This window comes from Pinus tabuliformis, chromosome 6 (assembly GCF_031772625.1).
Source record: "Pinus tabuliformis cultivar Carrire ecotype Pingquan chromosome 6, CPIR1, whole genome shotgun sequence".
NCBI classification, from domain to species: Eukaryota; Viridiplantae; Streptophyta; class Pinopsida; order Pinales; family Pinaceae; genus Pinus; species Pinus tabuliformis.
Window position 1 is genome coordinate 1,447,283,791 of NC_142292.1, and position 16,880 is coordinate 1,447,300,670.

A 16,880-nucleotide genomic window follows, 5' to 3' on the forward strand; every position below is an offset into this window, starting at 1 on the left:
CATCTAAAGCCTCTTTCTGGAGCTTTCAACCAACCACCAAAGCTTCCTGGAGCACACATCAGATATCATATTTAAATTATACATGGAGAATTTAAGTGATGCTTTTCAACCAATCACCAAAGCCTCCAACAACATATTACCAGACCATAAACTATATGGAAAAATTAAATCATGCTTTTCAACCAACCATCAAAGCTTCCAACAGCATATACCAGACCATATGACCATATTTAAACTATATGGAGAATTTAAATTATGAATAAACAGATTAGTAACTAGACTTACATTTAAATTATGCATAAACAGAGTCATAATTCATAACATGTATACATATGTTCCATTTCATCTTTATTAAGTTTATTAAGGGTTTTTTTGGATTTTTTCATTGGAACTGATGAGGTGATTTTTTTATCTTTTCTATGCATTTGAACTAATTAGGAGATTTTGTGGGTTTTTTTTTTTAAATGATTTTTTTAGAACCTGGCAATATATGGTGGTTGGTTTTTTAATTTGAACTCCATATATGATGGTTGGTGAGATTTTGTCCAAGATATGTTCTAAAAAGTGAGATTTTGCCTGTGAGATTTTCTTGGTAATTCTCACTTTTCATATGTTCTAAAAATAAAAATATGTTGTTGATTAGGCCCATAGTTGGTATAGTCCTCTTAAGAACATATCACGTGGATTGCTTAAAAAGAACTAAGAACAAAACTGCCAACCTAAACATGAAAAAAAAAGTCATTCTGGATTATGAACTTTTGTGACTGCCCAAAATATTAATGGACTAGTGACACACCAATGCAGAGCTTGAATTGAACTTTAACAGACCTACTTTCAACTATTTTCTCCATAGTGTCTGTTCATCAATTTTAGTAAATGTTATATCATCTAAGCGTTTCCAAGTTTTTAAACTTGTAACACCTTGCCATGTTTTTTTCACCTTTTTCAAGAGTAGCCATAATCACTCTGGCTCGTCTTGACCATCCTACTTTTCCATAAGCATGGTAGCCAAATCCACCCCCATAACACAGCCAAATTCCCTGATATTTCCCACAAAAATCATTGACATGGTGGTGACTGTGAAGGCTGCCTTGATGTCCCCAGTACTTACAAAAGTGCTCAAGACACTGAGTTTATGGAATCACAACCCACTCCTTCCTACATTTCACCCACAATTTCTGAACCTCCAAGGTACCATTCCTCATACAAAGGAATATGGAAAAAGCCAAGAGTTGGAGCTGGATCAGTCTTTGGAGCCCATCCACTTTTATATGTATCCTGCCAACATCAAAATAAAACAAAATATATGCCTACAGTGAATCTCTTTAGCCCTCTGTCTCCAAAATATGTTCTAAAATCAACAAGCTTCTACACAAGAATAATGTAACACTATATAGGTGGCATGTGCCTCTTCAAGACAAAATTTTAGATTTGATAAATCGAGCTGGAGTGGCAGAAATATGTGTTCAAAAAGCATATAAAATACAGTATACCCTTTCAGAAAACCTAGCTGTAATAGTGCAGAAACATCTCGGAGCCAAGCCTCCTGGCTTTCTTTGATCCACCCATAGCCAGAAATTCCAGGAGCAGTCGACTTATCACCGCTATCCAGAAAATAAAGATTGAAAACAATCTTGTTCTCTAGCTTTGAACCCAAAGCACCTTTAACTTCTATATTATAATTTCCAAAACCATCAACTGTAAATCTATGTCTGTCACTTGGATTATCAGAAAGAGGGTTGACCTTGGAAATGGAGTAATCCATGACAGATAAATATAGCATCAACTCTTCATGGGTCATGGTAGATTGCTGGTCATGATTACCCAACACTGCTGCCCAAGGAAGCTTGGATTTTATTGCAGGAGAAAATGCAACATCCAAGGTCAATTTCTGGTGCCATTAAAAGTATCTAATGTTTGATCGAGTCTAGATGTTCCATAGGAGAGTTTCAATCCTCAACCCTTCACCAAGAAATTTAAACCTAGAACCTGATAAATATTAAACCCCACAAACAAACAAAAATAATTTTCACATTTAAATATGTCCTGTGCTTTAAATTCACATAAACATGGTGAGGTTTTCCTTCTGTTTGTATATTTTTCAACATCACTTGATAGTCAAGTAATGCTAGGGAAAATAGAAAACCATTAATCAGCATTTGTAAAAGTCATTCTGCAGTAAAAGAACACGGTGGTTCCATGAAAATAATGAACGAGGGAATTAAACAATTGTCTAGACAAGTTAGTGCAGCTTGACAAAATGACTCTTTCTGCCCTTGAATGTGGCAGAAGATTGTATATTTTTCAACATCACCTGATAGTAACATGATGTTATGGAAAATAGAATAACATTAATCAGCATTTGTAAAAGTCAAAGCCTACAATAAAAGAACAGGGTGATTCCATGAAAACAATGAATGAGGGAATTAAAAATTTGCCTAGACAATTGAATGCAGCTTGACAAATTGACTCTCCTTATCCTTGATTGTGGAAGAAGACACCATAATCAAATTCACCGTGAATACACTGTCCTCTTCAAATACACATAAAAATGCCTATTATCTGCCAAAACTGGTGATGTGGATGCATTAGAGTACATGCATCACTTCAGAGTAACAATTTAATCGAAGTCTACAGAAAAGAAGAAACAACATAATGAAATCATGTTTTGTATGATGCTTTGTCAATTTTTCTCAATGCCTAAAGAAGCGTAAGTAAATTCCCCCTCCTGGCATGCCTGAGAAGGAAGAGTAGGAAATTTTGAATTTATAAAGAAAATGCATGCTTCTTTAGATATTAAGATGGACAAGATTATGAGGATCCCCTATCCCCCAATTGTAATAGAAAAGTTGTTCCAAATGTTTTTGATGAAGTTCAACCCTTAACAAGTGTAGTGTGAAGGAACCATTCATGTAGAGTGGCTGAATAAGTTTCTTGTGATGTTATATGACAAATGGCTTTTCTATCACACATAAGGCATATACATGAATCATGCTTTGCTTAGACAATGCTCTGTTAGTCTAGGGTTATGTGGTTTTTGGTGTATGGACAGTTGGTAAGGATAAATATTTTTAGAGTTTGTAAGCAATTCCAATAAAGTGGTGATTGCTAGATGTGTTTTTTGCAAAATAGTTGCTAGAATTGAAAGTGTTGCAGTGTAAATGAACACAAATTATCTGCTTTTTTGAATTATATATGATTGAAAAACATGTTGAGTATTAGGAAATAGATAATTGTCTACTTGTTTAACATGAATTTATTATTATTTTATTTTTCGGGTTTTTGAAGTGTAAAAAATGGTGCAAAAGTGGCGTTTATGCATTGAAGTGTCTTTCTTTCCAAATCCAGGTCGATTAGTTATTAAATTCATCCTTTACAATATGGCAACAAATCATTTATTTCATGGAAAGAGAGAAGTGCCCGGAATGACAACAAACAATGAGGCATATTACATTGCCCTTGCTGAAGAGCTAAAAGAGGAAAAACAACATGATGTCAATGATATTGAAGTCTTCACCAACTCAGAGTTGATATGTAATCAGATGAAAGGCATCTATCGGGTTTGGAAGGACAATTTACAACCTCTTCATAAGGAAGCAATAAATTGGAGTTTTCAATTTCAACATTTTACCATCAATCACTCTCCAGATATTGAAAAGATTTCCACTGATATAATGTCCAGAGCATTTTTAAGCACATATGTAGATGTCAAATATGACATAGCATCACCATCCACTGCAACAAAAATCATTTATCACCATCAATATAGATCCCCATTGTGCGAATGGGTTGTTGTTATCATTTTTCTGGGATCTATCATAGCATGGTTCTTTCAGTAAAGAATAACTTATTAATGTTTTATTTTTCCCCAACATGCAATGATTACGGTTTTTTGTATGGGAGACAAATGTTTGGACAATTGTTATATATTCCATGTACATGGACAAATGTATTTTGAGAAAAGTAACTGGTTCATGGTTTTGTGATTATCATTAATACATTATGGTGTTGCCTAATCCTTCCAAACACCTTCTCAGATCTTTAATTCTGGAGAGATATTGATATGCTATGTGATTTGTTCGTTAGTTGTTGATCAATGATGAAAGGTTTCTTTACTATGTTTATAAGGAATTTATTCTTAATAGCACTATTATTTCTCAATCACCCAGTCACTCTTCCCGTCTCCACCTTGGATTTCATCCCAATAGTTTTCCCAGATCACAACTCTATTTTGGCTTGACTTATTTGTATTTCATATCTTGTGCTTGTGGATTTATCATGATAGTCAGGACCTAGTCTTTTTAAATCAAAGGAAATCTTACTCATGCTGAGTGTGTCATAAGTAATGAAATATCAATATTTCTCCAAGAAATCACATCCATCATGATGGTATACTATGCTAAATCTCCCATGTGACCACTCCACTTCCTCCAAATCTTGCACTAATTTTTCCTCTACAAAGGGATTCTTAGATAAAAACTAGAAAATATGTAGTTGGTGTTCTGGTTGTTCTTGTAAGAGACCTAAGAGGATTACTTGCAATTAGCGACAAGAAACAGTACAAGAAACAAACTTCTACATTTTCTGTCGAGAATATAAATTCGTTTAGATCTTTTGCATTATTTGATAAAATGTTGATAAATATAGGGTAGTTCTGGTGTTTTGACATTGTTGTAAACTATGTCTGAGCTTAAAGAACTTAAATTTTCAAAATTTCGATAAGGATCTTAGAGGCATCTTCATAAGCATCACTCTGTTTGTGTGATAAAATAAGCTCTCACATCACAAACACCAAAGAGTGCACGCGATTACATTCAATGATACAACTAGTCCTTTCCGAAAAATGTCCAAGCCATGTAGTTTCGAAGATCGTAAATGTTTAACCAAGATGGAAAAAAGTTTATTAAAGAACTTCAAAAATATAATTCTGACTTTGTTATTGTCAAATTAGATTTTCCATTCAAAATAAAAAATTCAGGTATTGTTGAAAGTAATCAAATCCTTTCTGCGATCTTTAGAAACCTGAAAATCAATTTGTCTAATGTTGTCCATATTGTTAACAATTTTGATATGATGTGATAGTTATCAGATCTTATGTTTTACAAGATACCAAAAGTTTCATGACAGGATTAAGAAAGTGCATCATATATAGCTTCTATTTATATTTCAACCATTCTTCTCATAATAAGGAATGAAAACAATTAAGAGAGAGCAAAGCAAGAAGAATCAAGGGCAACACTAATTTTGTTGTTCATTCTCAAACTATTTGTGAGAAAGTGAAACTAATGGTGAACAAAAACCATAAGCATTATGGGTAACACAAATTCTTCCATCATGATCTAAGCAATATAAATATTAACACCACAACCATGATTAATGATAAAACCGTTTCAATGATAGTCCAAGCCATAGAAAGTTAATTACTATTTTAGAGAGACATCAACAGGTACTTCATCCATGCAATCATTACATAGCAAACGCTATCTTACCAACGTATTACACATGCAAGATTGTATTGCAATCATTAAATATTACAAACTAGTAAACCATCTTATTTCAGATGCTTGGAGATCATTCTAACCTCCCTCAAAATTCAGTTTATAGCCAAAAACTTACCTTTAAGAAATATGACCGATATGACAATAATAAACATGAACAATCTAACCAGTGCAAGCCACACAACTCCATACTGCCCTATAAAATGCAAGCAACGATCATGCAAATGCAAAACTATTGTAATATCCAATGACTGTAGTGGAGCGATCTTAATTACTTTTATGTCAAAAGCCATGTTCTGATGCATTAGTTCAATTTGTTACAGGTACACAAGAGCACCATTAAGTCCAATTTATTGTAGGTACAAAATACCATTAGGTCTAGACAGCCCAAATGTAGCAGTAGCAGTCTCATGGCTGCATTCTATAAATTCCACTCTGAAGAAGAGGAACACTCAATTAGTGCATCCATAACTTCATGAATTATGGTTCCAGTGCATATGGAATCCCAGGTGATTTTCCAGTATAATTGTTGAAGGAATAACTTTTCAGCAGTTCCTCTTCCTCTTTCCAGTTCAGCTGCTTGAAGTTTCAGCCATTTCAGATGATTAGATTTAATGATTCTACACTTAGGTCTGATATTTCGATATGATTTTGAAGGTTATCTGTATGTTATTTCATCGATAATAGTTGTATGTTTGATTCTTTAGAATATTCACAAATTCTAATATGTAACAGTTGATGGGTTTCATGTGGAGGAAGCCTTTTTTCTCCCTTGATTAAAATGTGATAAGTAAATAGTCTTCCAAAGTCCTTCACCAGCTGGGTGGCAAAGACAAATTTTAATTGAAAAACACTTTTTATTAATATTTGTGTTCCTTTAATATTTTAATATTTGAAACATGTTACTCTTTGTTATTTGCAATATTAATTGCAACGTTGTGGCATTATGTGTTGTAGAGACATATGTGAATATGCCTCTATGTTTCAATTTTTGCATTATTTATAGTTTTTTTAATATTTTTATTTAAACATGAGCATGTGGTTTTAATTCTTTTCCCTTAAAATGGCCTTCTTTCAAGGTTACATCCATGGTTGTACTAGAAATATCAAATATCCCTTCTACTACATTGATAGTGTTATGAAGCTTTGAAGTATTCATGGTCTTTCTTGGAGAGAAACTGCATGTTGAGTTCCTAAGTATTGTCATGTTAGTTATGGCGAGTATTTTGATATGCCTAAGTTAACCCTCTCTCACTAAGTTTCTCACGGTGAGAGTGTTGTGTGGTGGGTAGATCTCCAACTAACAAAAATAGAGACAAAAATATTTGTAGCATATAACACTATATCCTGTTCTCTTTGATTATAATTTTCCCTGCAACTACTTGTAGTCCCTCTTTGATGATGCGGCTGCTGTCATATTTTGGTCTCTAAAGACAGCAGTGTCAGTAACAAGCTGAAATGAATTTGCAACTTATTTTAAATGATCACCCAAAGTCCTAAAGAAATCTTGTGCAGCTATCCTCTGCCATTCATCCAACTGATTAACAATCTAGAATCCCTAAACACCTGCAGCTAAGAAACATTGTTGTTCAGAGCACATTTGAGCAAAAACCTTGATTTCATGAATTCTTCATAGTTGTTTTAGCTCCCAATCTTGCAATCGTCTCAACAATTTGATTTCCAGACAGATGAAAATTACTCACAATAGTTCCTTTTTATGAGGTTCCATCAAAGAACTCCTAAACTTGTATTTTATTGATTACCAAATAAATGATACTACGTGTTACCAAATGCCATGGATTTTAGACAACTAACAGGTCTGCTTAGTCGACTATGAATTTAGGTCAGAAATATAAGCAAATTGAGTGCTATCTGTTATCTTTTTTTCTATGTGTACATAGATAGACAATCAAGACTAATGGGCTGAGTCAATCTGACTTGTTTGACTTGCAAGTCCAAGACATGGAGGCTCTGGCTCCACTCGATATCTTCAGAGCAATGTCAAATTCAAGAGTCCACTTGGATTTGGGAGTTGATGAGTCTTGTAATATCAAGACTCCATTTGTGACTTCAATGGGCATTGAAAAGATGCAATGAAATTGAACGTAAGATTTGTGTTATGTAGTTCAATGCATATGAGCGAGTATGCATTTGAATATAAACAATGTTTCTCTGATTGTTCTCTTCAGATAAAAGGCCCCAAACATAGAAATAACATTAAATTATACTTGGTTGCTCTTACGGACCTAATTTTATAATCTGAACTATAACTGAAAAATATGGTATGAATCGGCTATCAATCGGGGCTCTATTGCCACTGTTATTAGCCAGCACGGAAACCTGATAAGAGAACCGAAATTTGAAATATGGAAATAGTTCTGAGAATCTGGATACTAAAGCAACCCTAAATGAGGAAATTCACAAGGAAACTAACTGCAGCAAAATTCAACATTTTTAAGAGTACTAACACAAAGAGATGAACAATAGTAACAGCAGGGAAATACTAGAGATTTCAATGAGAACTGAACACAGACTTTGAATAACAAAGTAAATGTTAGTGGGAAATAGTTTGTAGCTGAACATCATATAACCCAGGAAAAAAGTATGTCAAACGGGTGTCAACTCCGGCCAAATCCAATAGTAGCAGAATACCAGAGATTCAATCAGAACTGAACACAGAGTTTGAATGACAGAAGTATATCTTAGTAGGAAATAGTTTATGGCTGAATATCATATTAACCTAGGAAAAGAATGTCTCAGGTCAAATCCAAGGCAATATGGAGGCAGTTTTTGGCCCAAATAATCTCTTCCAAACCAGAGCACACTTCACAAAAGACCCATCTTAATGCCCAAGAGCCATTTGTAGCTAGAGATCTCACATTTTTTTAGAGAGGTACAATCCTTGATGACTCAACTTATGAGTGGGATATACTAAACACTGAATACAGGTGGAGTTGCAATGGATCTCATGAGTGCGAGGTATGTAACTGTGAGCACGCATTAGTAGCTTTGTATGGTAAGAAAAGAAAATAAAAATGCTCCCAAGTATAATGATCATTGGAAGAGCAGGTTGTTTCTAAATATCGCAACAGTTGCATGTTTTCAGTTATAAATAGCATAGAATGGCAAGGCATTCTTAGACCTTGTAAACTTCCTTTTATAGATGACTTTACATCAATAGATGAGCTATGATAAGGGAAATTTTGCAGGATAGATATGATTTTTGTAGTTTGAAGTGTCTTTGATTGTTATAGTAGATATTTATGAGATGCTTCATTTTCAGTCTCCTAAGCATGGCACAAGTCTATCTATGGCTACTTCTGAAGCCTAGGAAAATTTCTATTTTAGCAAAATTTGACACGTGGGAGTCTTATTCAGGATGATGGGGTATGGCTAGATGAAATTGGTCTTGGCAGTTACAAGCAGATTTTCAAAGAGAATGGTGTTAATGGAGAATATCTAGATAGCTTATCAACATTTACCACTGAGCAGATTTTGCGGTTGATTAGGCGGTGTCACATGAAATGGGGGGATTTTATAACTTTGTGCAATGAACTTCAACATATTAAAGGTTAGTATCATCTGATATTATGCTTACATGTTAAAATTGCACACTCAGGACTGTTGGTCCTCCATTACTAGTTATTTTCCTTTGTTATTATTGCCAACTACAAAGTGCATCTATGAATGTAAAGCTATTTATATGTCCATATTTTAAGTTTGGCTTGATTTGTTGATTCTGATTGACTTGTGTTTTGGGGCATGTGTTGCTTGTTTCACTCCAGTGGCATGCTTGAAAGGTGAGCAAGAAGTTCATAGGCCTTGGTGGGCACCCTCCTGCTTCTCAACAGTTTTTGTTAAGGTGGCAAAGCATAATCGATAGTCTCGAGTTGTGTCATTGAAAGTTGACCCTTGAGACTGGCCAAGAAGATATGCTTGGGAAAATTGATTCAAATGGAAAAGGTGTTAACGCATTCGTTTATGTATTCTTTTCATCCTTGTTGCAACCTTCATTTTGCTTTCCAAGGAGGCAATTCTCTATTCATGAATCTCACATGTGTATAGACTCTATAGGGACTTCATGCATGTCATATGTCCCCTCATGCTGAGAACAACTTATTTACTATGACATTTCCTAGTGAAGTCTAAGTCAATAGAAATAGTTCATTTTTCATGCTCTTATTTGTTGCATCTTGGATTGTTATTTTGTTGGAGTGGTTCTTAAGGTGGAGGTATATGCACACTAGAAATAATGGAATTATGATTTTATTAATACTACAGGAAGAACCTCAACTTATTAGAAGCGAATATGATGAACCCATCTCCAAGATGAGAAAATCAAATGGTTAAGCTTTGCATTATATAGTTCGCCATGTTTTCAAATCCATAGCAGACCTGGTCCTTTGTAACCCGTGGGCTTCTTTATATCTTCAACTCTTACAAAAGTCGATGTAGTAACTGAATTTTTACAGGATATCTGTTTAATCAGGGTAAACAGTAAATGATTCTTGTGCTTAGTTTTTCTTCTACTACGTTTTAATCACATTTCTCAGGGCATTTCATTGCTGAAGTTTTATGCATTGCATTTTCAAAGCTTAAATGAGACCTGGCACTGGTTTGCCAGCCATAGGCTTGATTATTCCTTTTCCAAAAGATGTTAAAGTAGAAACTGAGTTGATACATTGTGTCTAACAATTAAGGTCACCTAATAGTAAATGCTTTTAAATGAGGTTCAGGTGTCTTGAGCACTTTTGTAAGTACTCTGCAACTCCCTCCCCTGCAGCTCCCTCCCCTGTAATATTTCAACACAGATGCAAACGTAGTTACTTGCTTTAGGTATCCTTTGTAGATTATTGGTGGGTGCAGCTCACACATTTCATAAATGAGACAATTGGACATCCTCTGACCTCAAGGACAAGTGGGTTTTCAGGCTACACAGAGAATTTGTGTATATATCTATTAATACATATAACCAGGGAGTCAGTTCGACATGTTGAACCTGCGTGTTTGTCGCCTGGGTGGTGCAGGTGGTGAGCTGCAGAGTGTCGGAGTGAGTTTTTCGTTGTTCTGGTGAGCTGCAGGTGCGAGTTGAGCCCGTTTCGTGAGTTTTCCGCTTGTTCTGGTGACCTGGTGAACTGCAGGGGAGGGAGCTGCGAAGTGCCGGGTCGAATTGGTCAGGAGCAGCCCGCGGAAAAACCGAATTCGAATTGAAAGGTGAATTAACTCTGGGCAGCAAGACAGCGATGGAAGTCATGGCTCTTGTCAGACGTAGTTAACGCGGAAGGTGGCGGAGCTGCTGGGCGGAGCTCGCGGTGGCAGGCGGAGCTCGCGGTGGCAGAGCTGGGCAGAGCTCGCGAATGTTGGAGGAGGGCGGAGGAATTGTCGGGCAGCCGGAGCCGGAGGTTTTTCCGGGCCACACCAGAAACCGGACAATTCCTCCGCCTTGTTAGACTACTATCTACCTGATATTGGATTTATCATTCCGGTTATCTCCGGCAAGGATTTATCATTCCGGTTATCTCCGGCAATATACGGGGACGAGAAGTATCATATTCGGCAGAGATAAGTAAGTAGCGTTTCAGGTGGATAACTCGCATATCGGGCATAACTAACCCGCATTGCCCAGAAATTCCTAGAATATCCGGAAAAGATTGCTCGGATAGCAAGAAACACCTGCCGGAAATAGCTCGCGTTAGGCAAAGGTCGCGTATCCGCGTGACCGCATATCCTTCGAATAAGTGGCGTATCACTACCGCGTTGATAGTGAAGCACTCATTTATCACAACCGCGTTGATAGCGAATGATAGCGCGTTGATAATGAATAATTCAATTATCAATAAGGAACTAATATGCATAACAAATGAAATTAACAAACCCTATACGAAACATTCATACCGGAAACCCTAAACCGATCAGATAATGGGCGACCGTAATTCGTGACTATTACTGAAGCACAGAGGAGGATGATCAAATTTTGAACTGAACACTGCTGTATAGAGTACATCTCTCAAATTTTCAACTGAACACGCTGTATAGAGTATATTTCCTGAAGCCAAATTCGTAACGGCGGTGAAAAATAAAACGATCACCTGCAACTACACTTTCAATTCATGTACATATGAAAATGTCAAATCGTCTTTCTAATTGCCTCAGTTCGTTCTTTCCGTTCCGTTTATCAAACTTGGGAACTCGATTCAGGCTCTAAGGCTGTATTCAGGTGCGCACGTAAGACCCATAAGGCTCGAAGGCTGTATTCACGTGAGCACGTAAGACCCATAGCAGTTAGGGTTGTGAGTATCGGAAGCCTGAGAAATGGAAGAACAGAAGGCCGTAGCTCCCTCAGATGGACAAACTGCTTCTCATTGAACTCACAGGCACAGGTCGGCCTCATGCCACGCCTCACCAGCATGAATGCCGCGTGTTTGCTTGCCCTTTTTTTATCTTATATAATGTTTATGATATATTCAATTAGGGTTTCTTTTTATATATTTTGTTTTTTTATATTTGCAGTAATGTGAGAGTTAGGTTTTTTTTCTTAGATGTGTAATTTTTTTAAATTTATTTGAATATATTTTGAATGTAATATTTTTTCATTTATTTAAATGTTTTTATTTATTCAAATATTTCTTGTGTTTTAGATTTGTAATACTTTTTAATTTATTCAAATATTTCTTGTTTTTTATTTAAATTTGTAATATTTTTTAATTATTCAAATATTTATTTATTTCTTATTTAAATAATTATAATGTTGTATAAAATGTATTAAATAATGTTATATAAATATTACAATGCCCACTCGCCTCACCACCATGAAAGCTTCTGTTTGCTTGCCATTTTTTATTTTATATAATGTTTATGATATATGGAATTAGGGTTTCTTTTCATATATTTTGTTTTTTTTTCATATTTGTAATAAATTAGGTTATTTTCTTTTCTAGATGCGTAATCTTTTTTAATTATTTAATTATTTTTATTTTTTAGATTTGTAATCTTTTTTAATTTATTCAAATATTTCTTGTTTTTAGTATTTAAATAGTTATAATGTTGTATAAAATGTATTAAATAATGCTATATAAATATTATAATTATTTTGTATTTTGGAGTAAAATGTTAGAATTAATGTTTTATATACAAAGAAAAGAAAGGGGCTTAATTAAATAATTAATCAAATCAATTAAAAAGAGTTAAGACTAATATGGTGGAAATACTGCTATATAAATATTACAAATATTTTGTATTTTGGGGTACAATGTTATGATTAATGTTTCATATACAAAGAAAGAAAAGAAGGGGGTTAAAGTAATTAATTAGTCAAATCAATTAAAAAGAGTTAGATTAATATGGTGGAAATAATGCTATATAGATATTACAATTATTTTGTATTTTGGGGTACAATGTTATAATTAATGTTTTATATACAAAGAAAACAAGGGGGCTTAATTAATTAAATAAGTCTATGTCCTACAACAATTGTAGTCTCACGAGATGCTAAGTCTAGGAAGAACCTCGCTATGGAAATGTGGAAATTCATCCCAAGGAGGTTAAAAAGATGCCCTAATCATGAGAGCTACATTACATAACAATAAATCAAGCCCTTGTGTTCCAAAATTCATTCAAAGCCCCAAGTATGAGGTCAAGTCAGACAAAATCTTGGAGCACATAGAATTCATGCAAGGCCACACTTTAATCTACAAATTTATTGGTACTTGGGCACCCAAACGAGGTATGGAAGCATGGATAAGGCTAAATGGGAGCTAAAAGTGCACATTGATTTACATATCGGACTCAAAGGTTTTCTTACGATGATCTTGGGAGGTAAAAAAGATGCCCCAATCATGAGCGCTGACAGAATAATAGATTAAGCCATTGTGTTCCAAAAGTCATTCAAAGCCCTAAATATGAGGTCAAGTCAAATAAAATCTTGGAGCACATAGAATTCATGCAAGGCCACATTTTAATCTACAAATTTAATTTATTAATACTTGGGCATGAGAACGACGTATGGAAGCATGGATCAAGGCTAAATGGAAGCTAAAAGTGCACATTGATTTACAACATGAAGGCCACACTTTAATCTACAAATTTAATTTATTAGTACTTGGCCACGAGAAGAATGTATGGAAGCATGTATCAAGGCTAAATGCAAGCTAAAAGTGCCCATTTATTTACATATCGGAGTCAAAGTTTTTCTTACGATGATTTTCACTACTTTATAGGATCATTCAAGGGACTTTGTGAATGGCCCTTATTTTCTTAACAATGTTAGCCTCTTCATCAGATTCCGGATGCCTCATTTCAACCCGAAGAAAGAAAAGTTTTGTCTTAGGAGAGCAAGATCCCCATAGAAATATTTGAAATTTGAAGCCTTAGCTCAAGATCCAGTGCAATAGGATCAAAAATCAAGTGAGGAATCCTTGCAACCACAACTCGAGCCCATGCAAGACACTTCTACAAAGAAAAGGAAAAACCGAGATAACATAACACATATGGAGCCTCAAATACATGATGCAAAGACAATTTTGGAAGAAATCAAAATGGAGACAAGTTCTCTAAGCATAGAATACTTAGGATGAAGTGGAAGTAGAGGAGAAAACCCTCTCTGAGATACTAGAGTAGCTACAATGCCAAGGATCCAGTTCAATTTTCAAGGTGCAAATGGCTCTTCTCGAACAATCATATCTTAGGATTCAATTCACCCTTTTGGGGAGAGTGTCGACTCCCACAACTCCTCATCAGTGTTCTCATTATTTGGATTCAAGATACCCCCTCAAACCAATCAAAGGAGACAAACCCCTCAAACCAATCAAAGGAGACCAACGATGGGGCACGAAAACTGCACAAGAGATAATACAATAGATAGGGAATCTTTTGGGCAATTCTGGAAAGATTAGTTAGCTTTCAAAGGTATTTTTCCCCATCCCTCCTTCTCCATGAAAGTGATTTTGTGGAACATAATGGGTCTCAATAACAACAGAAAATAGAGACTACTTAGAGTCAAAAAATTAATAAGGAAAAACCTAGCATTATCATCTTGCAGGAAGTAAAGGTTTTTAGAGCAACCATGGACGAGATCTAGTTGAATAATGCTAGACAATTTGTGAGTCGATCTCCCTTGATTCTCAAGGAAAAACAATGGGTCTATAAATCCTATTAAACCCCATGGAAGCAAATTTTCATGACTAACATAAATGACTAGCTAATAAATAATACAATTAAAAAGGACTAGCTAATAAATAACACAATTAAAAATGACTAATTTAAACTAAACTTTGGCTAGCTTCTAGTAGGGCATTTTGAACTCTAACTAAAGTTCCTTGAAAATAATGGGTTGCCTACAACTTCTTGATTTTATTAATAGAATTTTCATAGAAATGAGGATATTTTACACCTCCTTAAAAGTTAGTGGATATTCCCCTTATATGAACCTCATGTCCTCTTTCCCTTCTTATATGAACATACTTATTTATAATAAAAATATCTTCTATAATTCTTATGAATTCCCTCAAGGAAAAATTATCACTCTTTAGGCCTTCCAACATCATTATTAGATATAACCCCTCTATATCAAGTGATTTCCTTTTACTCAAATGAAAATAAGATTAGCCTTACTCAAATGTAAATAAAACTAACCTTAATAGCCCCAAACTAAGCTACCATAGCATTATATCACTTAACAAATTTGACTATTCAAAAATCAAATTATTCACACTTAATTTCCTACTAGTCTTCTTCCTTCCCTTGTTGTGAGAGAGTTAGGTGAGTTCTCTGCTAATAATCTGTTAGATTCCACTGCAGAATTTGACATTTTCGACTATTCTAAAATCAACTTATTCACTTTTAATTTCTTGCTACTATTCCTTTCTAGGTTGCGAGAGAGTTATGATATTTATCTGCTCATAATTTCTTAGATTTCGCTGCAGAATTTGACATTTTCACCAATTATAAAATCAACTTATTCACATTTAATTTCCTGCTACTCTTCTTCCTTCCTAGGTTGCGAGAGAGTTATGCTCTTTCTCTACTCATAATCTTATATTCCGCTGCAAAATTTAGGAGCAAGGTGTGGATCTTAGAGTTGGGTTCTAGATTGGGTTGTAGGATCCATTGTTCATGATGGACAAAAGTTTTAAACTTGAGGAGGAAAAGGAAGGTGAGAAGGGTAGTGCTAATAGCAATGGGAATTTCTGTAAATTGGAAACAAAAGGGAAGTAGTGGAGTCCAAGGAAGAGTGATTTTTTCAAAACAAATCAAATTGATATGACAAATATAGAAATGGATCTCAGCAAGGTATGAACAAAATCAGAAGCCCAAAAGCCAAAGGAGGAGTGGGAAATCGACCTATAAAAATTGGATATCATAAGTAATATTGGTCGAGGCACATTTGGGATTGTTTACAAAGGAGTTTAAAATGGAAAATATGTTGCAGATATGTGTATTTCCTTTTCCTCTATGCCCTCATCTCATTTGTTTGATCACATTTCATTTGTTCGAAGTTAAGTTTGAATCCAATTACTTCATCTAAGTGTACATTTTTTCCTAAAGATAATTTAAGAGAATGTCCTCAAGTGTTGGATTCATCCTTCTTTGTGGCTGCTTGACAAGCTTGGCTCCATATTCTATATAAATGTAATTTTGGTAGATCTCTTAATGCATACATTTCATACATGAATAGTTCCACGCAAAGGCTACACTTCTTTTCTATAGTATTTCCAGTAATTTATGTTCCTTAGTAATAATAAAATTGTTTTTGATTCTCAATGTCTTCTCGGGTGCAACTTCAATCATCTTATTGGAAGAGATACTTTTCTTTACACTATATAACCTCTGCCATGTAGTTTCCTCAATCAATAAACCATTAATTTCCTAGTCTTCAATGATCACTATGTCCCCAAAGAGAAAAGGATTGTCATACAAAGTTTGCATAAAATTTGAGAACATATTTTCTTCATTTTTTCTGCGAGAAAGAGTTCTATCAATTATTATAATGGGGAGAAGTTGGCAATCCCCATATTATTCTATCCATATTGGATTCTCTTCATCCAAAGAAGGTTTCGCAGGTCGTTAAAGTGTAATCCTCTTTTTAGAGTAACCATTTTCTATTGCCATTTCTCCTTCTGTGCAACCTATATAAGCATATGTTGTAGCCAACCATGGCCTACCCAAAGGAAAAGGGTAACCACTGAGATTTTTCTTTGTGTCCAAGGCAATGAAATAAGAATGGTACCCTATGAATGAATGGATACAATTATATCTTCAAATATTCTTTCTGGACATATAGTTCTAGTATCTATTAGCTGCAAAATAGTGGGATTCTACCTCAGAGACAACGAAAGTTCAATCTCAACATAATGCCCTTGATTATGACATTAATAGATACTCCAT

At 34.9% G+C, this 16,880-nt stretch overlaps 2 pseudogenes; one reads left to right on the forward strand and one right to left on the reverse strand.

The window, feature by feature from the left end:
• Positions 1 to 838: 838 nt before the first annotated feature.
• Positions 839 to 5,791, reverse strand: LOC149264061 (putative inactive purple acid phosphatase 28 pseudogene; annotated as a pseudogene).
• A 189-nt stretch (positions 5,792 to 5,980) lies between these two features.
• LOC149264062 (uncharacterized) lies at positions 5,981 to 9,414 on the forward strand (annotated as a pseudogene).
• Positions 9,415 to 16,880: the final 7,466 nt, after the last annotated feature.